Raw genomic sequence first — 13,210 nt, forward strand, 5'->3', positions numbered from 1 at the left:
AAGGTACCATCTGGTGGATATTTGGGAAACTGCTCACGTCCTGCGTTTGAAAAGGAGCATCTGAGGGCAGCTTGTGTGGAGCATGCCAATGGCAATATTACTCCGAGATGGAATGAGACCTTCACCTTCAAATATGGGCCGGTTCCCTAAACGTTTGACTCCACATACACACAGTATTCTCAGAACCAATCAGAAGCATCTAGAAGAGTCTCCTCTGTTTTCCGGCCTTCTCCATCCAGTTTACCATTATTCCAAACAGCTATTTATTTTCTGTTCTCTTCTTTTCAAAGTATAGTTCTTGCTTCCCTTTATCGTGGAAATTTATCTATGAGGGCTGCATCTTGAGAAATCTAGTCATACCTCATTCCAGGAACACATTCACACAGTCAGTGACCCTTTATGGGGTCCTCTCCCCAGCTTCTTATGGCCCCTTCCTCTGAGATTCTGTCCTGGTCTTTATATCCTTGCATTGGTCAGTCACTGGACGTGGGTTGCCTAGCAAAGGCCAGGGCCTTGGACAAGGAGGCTCTCTGCAGCTGAATGTCTGCTGACCAGCCCCCTAGCAGTGGTGAGACAAGTCTTTCCCTAAGGGAATCCCCAATCTGTAAAAAATAGGCTGGGCTCCTAATACAATCTTTACCTACTTGTTAAAGTCTCATTCCCACTAAGAGATGGCATCATTCTTGTTGTCTTCGTTCTTAACATTTAGAAGCAATGGACATTGGCAGTTACCTGAAGTAAGTTAAAACCATCCCCAAAGGCCAGGACCTCTGTGAGGAATACTGTGAAGTCATCAGTATCTGTTCTATTTCCACTTTTGTTCCTTTGCCCCTTCCCTTCACTGTAGCCTCTCTCTATTCCTTTCTTCTGCAGTCAGAGTTTTGTTTTCTAGGGTAAGAAACAGGACAGACTGATTTATACTATGGGGTAAATGACTGCTAGCCAATCATTCCTGTCTAATGTAAGCTTCTCTATTCCTGTCATGGTCCAAACATTCATCACAACTGTATTTAGACAATCTTCTACCTGCTCTCCCTTCTCTATTTCTTCTCTAGTCTACCCTGGCTATTGAAGCCACACTGGTCATCCTTAAACATCACTTTTGTCATGTCACTCCCTCATTCAGTGTCACCTCACCTCACTGACATGCCCAGTCCAAGGACAAGGAGAGCTGGACCAGGAGTCACAGACCTGAGGAGCCATGAGGATCTCAGCAATTAAGAGCACAAGAACTGGAGCCTGACTGCAGGGTGTGAGTCTCAGTTCCATCACTTACTGGCTGGACTTTGGGCAAGGTACCTGTACCCTTCTGCCTCAGTTTTTCTATATATGAAAATACTATTTAGGATGTGAAAATAGCATAACCTGCTGTGTTAGATTAGTTAATACACCTAAAGCACCTAGATTAGTGGCTGGCACATAATAACCATGTCAGTACTATTATTAGTACATAACAGTATTAGTACTATTGTTAGTTGTATTACTAGTACTACTAAGAGTAGTACTATTAATCACTGAGTTCCAAATAACTGAGTGACTCCGACCTTGAATAAACCACTTCATCTTGCAGAGGAGCTTCAGTTTTATCATCTTTAATTTTTTTTTCATGTTTATTTTGAGAGAGAGAGAGACAGAGCTTGAGTGGGGGATGGGCAGAGAGAGAGGGAGACACAGACTCGAAGCAGGCTCCAGGCTGTGAGCTGTCAGCACAGAGCCCAATGCGGGGATCAAACCCACGGACCATGCAATCATGACCTGAGCCGAAGTTGGACGCTTAACTGACTGAGCCACCCAGGCGCCCCAGTTTTGCCATCTTTAAATTTAGGGCCCGGTGTCCCTCCCAGCGCCAGAATTTTGTTTATCCCACCCTCTTCACAGCATCCAGGCCTGACTTAACAACTTTCAATAGCATATGATTGTGTGGTGGCTATAATGTTCAGCTCACCCTTACACAAGCCCTTGTTCAGACTTCTGCCAGCCTAGAATTGTCCATGCACCTCTCCGTGTGCTGTCCATCTTCCCAAATACAGGACGAAATGTTGGTCTCTCCGATCTTCGTGTGTGCCTATGGAATCCAGAATAGCTTCTTCTATCTAGGTGTTCCGGAATTTTACTGACCAAATTAATGTCGAGCACCAAATGGTTCTGGCCACTTTCCAGCAATTTGTCTTCTCTGCCTCTGCCCCTCTGGAATCACTCCACTAACAGAGGTCCTGGAAACGCTCTGGCTTTTTCAATTGCCAGCTTAATTTGCTGCCATCTGTCATAGAGTATGTGTTTCCCGAGGCCTGGAGCACATCTTACAGGGGCTTAGCTCTGTGCCACATCCATCTCCAGGCAGACAGAGTTTACGTGCAAAGAAGCCCAGGGGCGTGGTTGGGGGGCGGGGCCAGGGGAGGAGAGAAGGAAGGTGGGAGCTGGAAAGAGACGAACTGTATATGGCCTCCACTTTCCGAACTACCCTCACTCACTGTGCACTGATAGAATTTAGGAATTGATTTCCAAACATTTGGAAAAATTAGTGTCCTTGAAGACAGAAATCTTCCAGAAAGATAGCCTCCTACATACGTTGTTTATTCTTTTGTCTGTTAACACCTATAACACCAACCACAAGTAGTTTGAGCTTAGGCCACAGTAAGAGAAGGAACTGAAAAAAGTCTTAGGATCCACAGGTGTGGGAAGGGAGGTGGGAGGTGCCTTTTTTTTTTTTTTTTCTTCTCAAGGGATCAGTGATAAATCTGTGATCCCAGATAAAGAAGCCAGTACAATATGAATGAGTGCAGCAACTTGGACCAGTGTCCTCCACCTAGAAGGTCAACAAACATATTTATGTATTTCAACCTGTGTATCTTTGGGCCTTTTACAGTACCCATACTGAGAACACTTGCTAGGGGTTTCAAAAAACATAGCATCCTTTTAGAGACATAGCCAGATTTCTAGCAACTTCAACCCTCCAGCACGCAACCAGGATCCTGGCACTCAAGTATAAAGGTCTCGCTGTACCCCCACCTGATATGCACCCAAGGAGTTACAGAGTCATCCTAGCCTGAACAAACTGTATGCTCACAGTATCAACAAAATGTATACTCACAGTGAAGTTCATCCAATCTTCTGGGAGCCCCTGTTGTGCTGCAGATAGGATTCTAGGAAGGCAAGTAAGCAGTGCTTCTGAGTATGTCCCAGGTTTGCCTTGCCAGCCTCCCCAGCCAATGCTACTCTCAACTGTTTATGCTGGGTAGTTCCGTACCTGATTAATCTGATCAGAGGACGTTTGCCCAGTGTCTCTTGCTAATACATCACAGTTGGGTTCCTAACCTAGAGTTTGCTACCACCTGCCACAATACAATAGAGACTACAGATTGTCTCTTGGGAGAGTGATCTCTACCATCTAGCCTTGAACAGTTGGAAGGAAGAGGTCTCCTCTATATGCACTGCTTTGAAATCCAACCTCCTGAACCCCAAAGAAGACATTTTATAAACTTCACTTACAGAGAGTAAATAGAACAGAAAATCTCTTAAAGAGCATGCCATGCTGAGAAGCCACCACAGCTGGGATGCCCCATCCTCACCCAGGAAGGTCTCACCCATCCTCTCCTCTACTGCTTTTGGGAAAGAGGACTGACCCATCACTTTTCACAGCTCACCCGCTCCTTGGCACTTCCCACCCCATCATCTCTTACCCCTTCCAGGAAGCTAAGTTAGACACACTCTCTCCTGCCTCCTTTGCCCAGGCCATGGGCATGCTCAATGCTTCCCAGAGAAATAAACCATGTGTCCTGTCTTCCAGGCTTTACTCCCAGCCCCCTCCTACCTCTGAGCTCCTTGTTACTCTTCTGAGTACACATTTCTTGAAAAAAGCTATTTATGGTCTCTCTCAGTACCCACTCTTACTCCACAGATCCTTGCAACCTGCTTCAACCCCTATTTCTCTTTTTAGAAATGTTTACTTTTGAGATGGGGGGGGTGATGGTGTAGGGGCAGAGGGAGTGGGAAACAGAGGATCTGAAGCAGGCTCTTCACTTACAGCAGTGAGCCCAACATGGGGCTCGAACTCATGAACAGTGAGATCACGACCTGAGCCTAAGTCAGACACTTAACTGATTGAGCCACCCAGGCACCCCACCCGTGGCCATTTTTCTTCTTAAGGTGGTCCTTCAAAAGCCAGAAGTGAGCTTCCAGTTGGGAAATTTAATGACCAATAATGCCGTCTTCATATTGGTCAGCTATCTACAGCTTTGGCATTTCTGCCAGCTATTTCCCTCTCCTTTGTTCTCCTGGTTCCCAAGACCGTCCATTTCCCTACATTCTCGCCCTAATACCTTTGCCATGACTCCTTCTCCCTTTGACTCCTCTTCCTTGAGCCCTCTGCATGGCATCCTCTAAAGCTCTGTTCTTGCTATTTATCTCCTTAAACTTTCCTGGTTCAGATTTCAACACTCACCTCCTTGATCTTCATTCACCCTCAGTCCTGAAGGTGCTATTGAGCTAGAGATCTCTACTTTCACCCACCTCCTGGGCAGTTCCATTGTTATCTTCCATATCCTCTTCAAAATCAACAGGTACCAAACTAACTCACCATTTTCCATCCTAGACCTGTTCTACTCCTATCTCTGCTATTGGCACCAACACCCATCCTTATCCTCAAACCGGTCATGTTGGTCACCCAGGCTAAACTGCTCAGCCCTGTCCTTCCAGGTCTCATGAGGTACCAATCTCCATGGATGCTGCCTCCACACCAGCTTTCTCCATCCTGTTTCCATGTTCCGCTCAAACTCAGACCCTCATCGGCTCTTCTGGGGATGACTAGGTGGCAGGCTAGTTTGTTGGAATATTAACCTATGTGTTTTTGTGTCGCCTTTCTGTCCTCTATCCCATGAAGATTCATCACTGAATACTTGGTGCATTCTTGCCTCTAGTGAGAGATTATCTGGCTTTAAATGGAGAAAACTCATAATGCCCTTGAAAGCAACATGGGGAAGGAGGAGATGCTTTTAAAGAAAGAGGAGAGACAGGGAAAGACTTAAAAAATAAATAAATAAAAGAAGTAAAATATTTAGAAGTTAAGCTTTCACTTTTTGCAGATGACATATTATACATGGAAAATCCAATAGACTCCACCAAAAGTCTGCTAGAACTGACACATGAATTCAGCAAAGTTGCAGGATACAAAATCAATGTACAGAAATCAGTTGCATTCTTATACACTAATAATGAAGCAACAGAAAGACAAATAAAGAAACTGATCCCATTCACAATTGCACCAAGAAGCATAAAATACCTAGGAATAAACCTAACCAAAGATGTAAAAAATCTGTATGCTGAAAACTATAGAAAGCTTATGAAGGAAACCGAAGAAGATATAAAGAAATGGAAAAACATTCCGTGCTCATGGATTGGAAGAATAAATACTGTTAAAATGTCAATACTACCCAAAGCAATGTACACATTCAATGCAATCCCAATCAAAACTGCACCAGCATTCTTCTCGAAGCTAGAACAAGCAATCCTAAAATTCATATGGAACCACAAAAGGCCCCGAATAGCCAAAGTAATTTTGAAGAAGACCAAAGCAGGAGGCATCAAATCCCAGACTTTAGCCTCTACTACAAAGCTGTAATCATCAAGACAACATGGTATTGGCACAAAAACAGACACATAGACCAATGGAATAGAATAGAAACCCCAGAACTAGACCCACAAACGTATGGCCAACTAATCTTTGACAAAGCAGGAAAGAATATCCAATGGAAAAAAGACAGTCTCTTTAACAAATGGTGCTGGGAGAACTGGACAGCAACATGCAGAAGGATAAAACTAGACCACTTTCTTACACCATTCACAAAAACAAACTCAAAATGGATAAAAGACCTGAATGTTGAGACAGGAAACCATCAAAACCCTAGAGGAGAAAGTAGGAAAAAAACTCTCTGACCTCAGCTGCAGCAATTTCTTACTTGACATATCCCCAAGGGCAAGGGAATTAAAAGCAAAAATGAACTATTGGGACCTCATGAAGATAAGAAAGCTTCTGCACAGCAAAGGAAACAATCAACAAAACTAAAAGGCAATTGACGAAATGGGAAAAGATATTTGCAAATGACATATCGGACAACGGGCTAGTATCCAAAATCTATAAAGAGTTCACCAAACTCCACACCTGAAAAACAAATAACCCAGTGAAGAAATGGGCAGAAAACATGAATAGACATTTCTCTAAAGAAGACATCCAGATGGCCAACAGGCACGTGAAAAGATGCTCAACGTTGCTCCTCATCAGGGAAATACAAATCAAAACCACACTCAGATATCACCTTATGCCAGTCAGAGTGGCCAAAATGAACAAAACAGGAGACTATAGATGCTGGAGAGGATGTGGAGAAACGGGAACCCTCTTGCACTGTTGGTGGGAATGCAAACTGGTGCAGCCACTCTGGAAAAGTGTGGAGGTTCCTCAAAAAATTAAAAATAGACCTACCCTATAACCCAGCAGTAGCACTGCTAGGAATTTACCCAAGGGATACAGGAGTGCTGATGCATAGGGGCACTTGTACCCCAATGTTTATAGCAGCACTCTCAACAATAGCCAAATTATGGAAAGAGCCTAAATGTCCATCAACTGATGAATAGATAAAGAAATTGTGGTTTATGTACACAATGGAATACTACGTGGCAATGAGAAAGAATGAAATATGGCCTTTTGTAGCAACATGGATGGAACTGGAGCGTTATGTTAAGTGAAATACGTCATACAAAGACAGATACCATATGTTTTCACTCTTATGTGGATCCTGAGAAACTTAACAAAAGTCCATGGTGGGGAGGGGAAGAAAAAAAGGAAAAAAGAGGTTAGATAGGGAGACAGCCAAAGCGTAAGAGACTCTTAAAAACTGAGAACTGAGGGTTGATGGGGGGTGGGAGGGCGGGGTGGTGGGTGATGGGTATTGAGGAGGGCACCTTTTGGGATGAGCACTGGGTGTTGTGTGGAAATCAATTTGACAATAAATTTTATATTTAATAAAAAGTGAAATACTCTTCCGCAACAAAAAAGGAATGAATATTGACGTACACAACATGATGAGTCTCACAAAATGTTGAGTGAAAAAAGCTGCAGTAGGATTCTATTTATATGAAGTTCTAGAACAGGCACACTAATCTATGGGGGTAGAACTCAGCAGAGTAGGTGCCTCGGGGTAAGGAGAGAGTTGCTTGGAAGGGGACATGAGGGAACTTTCTGGTGTGACAGAAAAGTCCTAGATCTTCAATGGGATGTGGTTATACGGGTATTCCAATTAACCAAACACATCAAGCTCTACACATAAGGTCTACAAATTTCACTGAATGCTAACTTTAAAAAGAGGTCAGACAGTGATGGGAGCAGTACTGATGGCAGCACCCTGAAGAGGAAACACCACTTACAGGAGATCACTATCTGGTGTCTTTGGGGAACCTAGACCTTGGGCGACAAGGGTCCCAGATTTAACAAAGCTTTGCATGCTCTTAAGCCAGAGAAGGCTACCAGTCTTCAAAGATGTCAGTGAGACCATAACGGAATGGAGATCCGGGGTCCTTCCCAAGCTTACCAGGTACATAGTAATCTTCCCAGATTCTGGCGCATCCTTGAGAAGGCAGGAAATAGCTCATACTGAATTTCCTATCAACCCAGCAGAACAAAACTGGAAATTCAACCTGAAGAAAATAAACAAATGGGCATTTCCAGCACACCAGACTTGGTGGATTGAGGGTCAGACCTCCTGCAAATGTAAAGACCTATGCTATTTCTCTCAATTCTTCTTATTCACTCTGACAGATTAATCTTCCTAAATCACAGTCAGGGTCATGTCTTCTCCTGGCTAAAGTTTTCCATGATTCTATCTATATTCCTTGGAGGGGAAAAAAAAAAAAAAGTGTATATCCCTTAGCCTGAAATTCAAGGGCCTACTTAATCTTTCTTGCCAGACTCTGTAGCCACCACTTCTTGGTAAGGAGAAAGTAACAGGTACACTGTAAGACTAACACCAGTCAGAGGAATTGTTTTAAAGGCTGTTGTCCTGTTGCTAGGAGGAGGCCACACTCCAGACCACAGCAGTTCCACACACTACTTGGCTAATGTTCAGAGCAAGTGAACACATTTTAATATTTATGCAACCCAAATATAAGCACAAATCTCTCAAAAACTGAGATTTGTTCCAGTCATGTTTTTCCTAATAGCCACACACAGGTAACCCTCATGCACGTGTGTTTGGGGATTAACACACAAACTCAGCCTTTGGGATGAGACAGACTGGGTTTGAATCCCTGCTCTGCTCTGACTGTAGCAGACATGGTTGGTTGTGTATCCAACAATCCAGCACGGACACACACAGCCTCCTTCCAAAGAGCTGGATTTGTTGTTTCAGTAAGTCACACTCCTCCACTCTGTCCCCCACTAAGCCAGTCATTGAAATCCATTCTACTTAGGATGGACACACGTTGGAATTCTGATGACAGAGGCCTAAGGAGAGCTCTTCTGAAAGGCTTGCAGGAAACTTTCCTTTCTCTTAAAAAAGACCACCCAGGAAGACAGGTCTCTTCTGCTGCTGGATTTGACTGTCTGGATGTGAAGCCTGAAAATGCAACATTATCTGTCACCCACAAGAGACCTCCTGAGGACAGGGTCTCCACACCCCAGGACACAGCAGAAAGATGGGCAAAAATGCTGCGAGTACAGGAATAGGTTGATCAAAAACACGGGCCCCTTCTCAGCCACTGGGAGACACCACTTTCTCCATCCATCCTCTACATGAAGGGCAAGGCCCACGGTGAAGGCACTTTGGTAAATTGAGATTGCTCTCTCGAGGCTGGTATATTTAGATCTATTAATGTCTTCACTGTTTTCCTGAGCTATTTTTAATTAATGGTTTATTTCATTCTGCCTCAACTGAAGTGGTGGATGAACACAGGTAAATACACAAAGGATTGAAAAAGAAATCAAGTTGAGGTGAGGAATTGTGCATTTCCTTCTGCAAATGATAGTCTGTACTTCCTCAGAGCAGTGTCTGACGACGTATCACCTCTTTGAGTTCCCGTGCATCTATTTCATCTCTAATGACGCTGCTAATGGGGGGCTTACTTGCACTTACCACGCACTCTGACAAACACATCTATCCATTGGCATTTGGGGACTGCAGACAAATGGAGCTATAAAAACCTTCCATTGCTCAGCGCCTCATTGCCTGAGGGTAATTTGTACTTTATAAGGCAGAGGTGGAATTGTGATGAGGAAGATACCACATTATGCTGGTTTCAAACTTAGGGAAAGTATCAAAGAAAGAGCGAAGACACAAAGCTACCTTGATTCACTGTGGAAAGTATTTATTGAACATCTACTGGACGCACAACAGCCAAGACATTAAGAAAACACGGAAGAAATTTTAAGCTGCCATACTCCACCTGCCAACAAGAGATACTACTTTTGTGGAAGAATCTACATACAAAACCATAAATGTGAAAAGGTCACAGGAATGCATGTATATATTATGTAAATATATTACACACACACATACATGTATTTAATGTTAGATTGAGTTGCCAAAACGAAAAAAAAAAATTAACGGAAATGTCAGAAAGAAGTTGACATGGCCCCCCGTATCTGTAATATCAAATAAACTGTTAGTGACACCTAATAAATCATTAATGCAACTGCCTTCTAAGTGTTCCTGAACACTCAGTTAAAATTAGGTTCTGGGGGCACCTGAATGGCTCAGTTTAGCATCCTACTCTTGACTTTGGCTCAGGTCATGATCTCACAGTTGTGGGACTGAGTCCCATGTCAGGCTCCCAGGTGAGCATGGAGCCTGCTTGAGATTCTCTCTACCCCTCTCCCATGCTAAGATTTAAAAAAAAAAAAAAAAAAAAGTATGTAAATTTCTGGGTTCTATTGTGCTTTACACTTTGAATGCGCTTCTGTCCTAGCTTAGCTCAATTAGCCTAAGACCTCAGGAGCAAATCAACAGTCTGGAGGAAAGGTGGAACTTACAAGATTTGGGGTATGGTGAAATTCAAATAAATTAGCATGGCAATAGGTTCAGAGCAAAGCAGGGCTGTGTGTAGAGGGCTGAATATCAGGTCTGGACTGCAAAGTGGACCCAGGGTCCTATACCCTTGGAAACTAAAGTTTAGATGTGCAATGCTGTCTCCCAAAACCCCTTGTCTGAAGCTCTGCACCTCATGGAAATTGAGGCAACTTCTCTGGGTCAAAGTAAATTATGTCAAATAGCAAAATTTCTGATGGTCTGATTTTAGAGAACAAAGTTCCTCTGAGTTAAGAAAGCAGTAGTCACTGCAAAGGAGTTGTTCTGACACGTTACAGCTGCAGAATGTCCTTGGGTAAAATATTTTTTCTTGTTAACTGCAGCTGGCTTTAACTGTGTCTGATGAAGGAACGGCAGGGCAGATTTATATTTTCTTAGTCTGATCTAATTTCTACTTTCTCACCTCCACGACAACTCGAAACACACTGTCCTGCATTTTGGTTACTTACGTTCAGAGCTTTCTCCAAGCTAGACTATAAATACACCAAGGTCTAGCAGTGTGGTGAGTGCTCAAAAATATTTTCTGGACTTAATTTGATTACCAATAGCAGCAAGAGCAATATTTCAACTTCATCAATGAGGGCACATCAGGTCCAAGCAAAACTAAGATCAGGCCAGGTCAAGTGGCAGATTAGGAAGCTCTTCTACAACAAAAAGATCTTCCCACTTGCAAAACTGAAGGTAGACCATCATTCCTCAGCTGGAAGAAACATTTATTTTAACAAGATTTCAACAGGAACACATTCAGCAAAGTTGCACCTACAAAGGGAACTTGCAAAAGAAATCAGCCAGGCACAGGGTTAGCCTTCTGCTACATGAACTATATACTTTCAAATCTGCATCTTTCAGATTTTGCTCTTTTTATGAACGGCGGTGGTAATCAGCCTTTTCCATCTTATCCTGCCCTAGGCCTACAAAATTGCTTAAAAAGGCATAGCCTGTCAAGCTTTTATTTGCTCAAGTAATGTCTGTTCAATCATCTCAGTTCAAATATGTCATCATTAAACAATCACACCCATTATAGAGAACATAATGGAACCATTTGGAGTGGAAAACTGTTCTTAACCCCAAAGTATCCCTCAAGTAAAGGGCTTTTGTGTCATAGGAACACTTTCCACTTCCTCTCATCATGAAATGCTAACACACTGCAAGTTGTTTATAAACTGGCTGGTGCGTAAAAACCAGAGAGCAACCAGTACAAAAAGTTGTTGTTCATGAGACCTAAAGAAATGACACTGGAATCTCTCTGTGCACTTAGTAATTTTAGGGTAAACTTAACTAGGATTTGGTGAACACAAGAATTCATTCCCATCTGATAAAGTAGTTCTGCTTTGCACTAAATGGAAAGCAAGAGTTCATCAGTCAACATTGAGATTACCAAAAGGAAACCATTCTTAAAAAGTATTCCTTACTGAGTGTTCTTCCACGTCCTGGTGATCAGCCCTATCTGGGAGAAAAGATGTTCAGCTCAGAGTGGACACGTAAGACACACGTTCAGAGGCAGCAGGGGTGACAAATGTCAGCAATGCCCCTCCCTATAAAAGACCACTTTGTTTTCATTCCTTTTGAGACAAGGAGCAACATGACACATGTATTACCACAGCTCTGTCTTAGGGCCAGGGGTCCCCTGCCAGGTGTAATCTGAAAGCTCCTGCACTCCAAAGTAACTCAAGGCGACTTAAAATACTTATGCACTGTCAAACAATACATGGACATTTATTCCCTTTTTCAAAACATTTATATTTAACCTAAGGCAGCTTTGATCTCAGTCTGAAGCACCATCCCCCAAACTTACAAAAGCCTTGGGGCAGGGGTGGGGGGTAGATTCTTTCAGAGTTAGCTTTAGGCTTGTGCTGAGTCCATTTTGAGGTTTATGAGGAGGCTCTAGGAGAACATATTAGCACAGAGAGAAAAGAAAAATGCCTGCTTGTTTGACAAAGTAGAACTTCAGTTTATTTCTTTACTACTTAGGCTAAAATGTCCTGCATCCACTTACTTAAACTTTAATCACTTCCTTCTGCTATTGTTATGTTGCTCATTTTTGACACCAAAATGGGCTTAAGCAGGAAAAGTGTCTTGGGAATGAGCCATGATCTAGCCAAGAACACAGGAAACCCTGAGTACACAATTACTGGGTCACAGAATACCATAAATCCTCAGTTCTTGTTGTAAATGTTAAGATGTTCATTAGTTAGGGAGAAAAAAAAAAAAGTCATTGAGATTTTCTATAGGAAATAACCAATATGTTATTAGAATGTAGAACAGAGGAAGGAATATCCTTAGTTAATGTATTTTGGAATACAAAAGCAAAATCACAATCCTCTCCCATGCTCAAGTTCAAGTATTTCAGGATCAGGTTGCCTATGGTTAGTTCTATGCTAAAATAGTAAGAGCAAGCAGCTAAGCCAATCTATGCTACTATATTACCTAAGGTTCAGTTTGATACACGTAAAACACACCACTGGTGGAGTTCTAGATCACATGTTGCAAAAGGTTGTTTTTGAGCTTTTTTTTTCCAGATAAGAATTTTCATTTACACTGTATATTAATAGGAAAGTGTAGGACATTTAGTTGATGGGCATCTAAAATCTGCATGATGAATTAAAGTCAATTATGTCCATGTACCTTAATAGTAAAGGAACATTTCTTTGCTGACTCTGCAATCAACCTTTACATCTTTTCAATAACCCATATCACTAGAGAGAAACTGCACAAAGTCTAACCTCAAAGAAACATGAAGAACACTAACTAGCAAGTAGTATTAAACACTGAACTTTACTTCAGCTCTGTGGGGCGCCTGGGTGGCGCAGTCGGTTAAGCGTCCGACTTCAGCCAGGTCACGATCTCGCGGTCCGTGAGTTCGAGCCCCGCGTCGGGCTCTGGGCTGATGGCTCAGAGCCTGGAGCCTGTTTCCGATTCTGTGTCTCCCTCTCTCTCTGCCCCTCCCCCGTTCATGCTCTGTCTCTCTCTGTCCCCAAAATAAATAAACGTTGAAAAAAAAAATTAAAAAAAAAAATAAATAAAAAAACACTGAACTTTAAGCATGAAAAACAGCTTAAAATGTTACCCAATCCTCTACTTTTTCTGGCTTTCCTTAACACAAGAACATAAATGATGGTTCTCATATTGAAATTTTAATA

At 42.5% G+C, this 13,210-nt stretch overlaps 1 long non-coding RNA gene across 1 annotated transcript; it reads right to left on the reverse strand.

Moving 5' to 3' along the window:
- Positions 1-1,576: 1,576 nt before the first annotated feature.
- On the reverse strand, positions 1,577-12,842 carry LOC147578423 (uncharacterized). Its single transcript, XR_015255176.1, has 2 exons — positions 3,092-12,842; positions 1,577-2,806 (listed from the first exon to the last, which is right to left on the reverse strand). It is a non-coding gene; the product is annotated as an uncharacterized LOC147578423 (long non-coding RNA).
- Between the last annotated feature and the right edge of the window lie 368 nt (positions 12,843-13,210).

Source organism: Puma concolor, chromosome C1 (genome assembly GCF_028749965.1).
Source record: "Puma concolor isolate L17-30 chromosome C1, mPumCon1.1.hap2, whole genome shotgun sequence".
Lineage (NCBI taxonomy): Eukaryota > Metazoa > Chordata > Mammalia > Carnivora > Felidae > Puma > Puma concolor.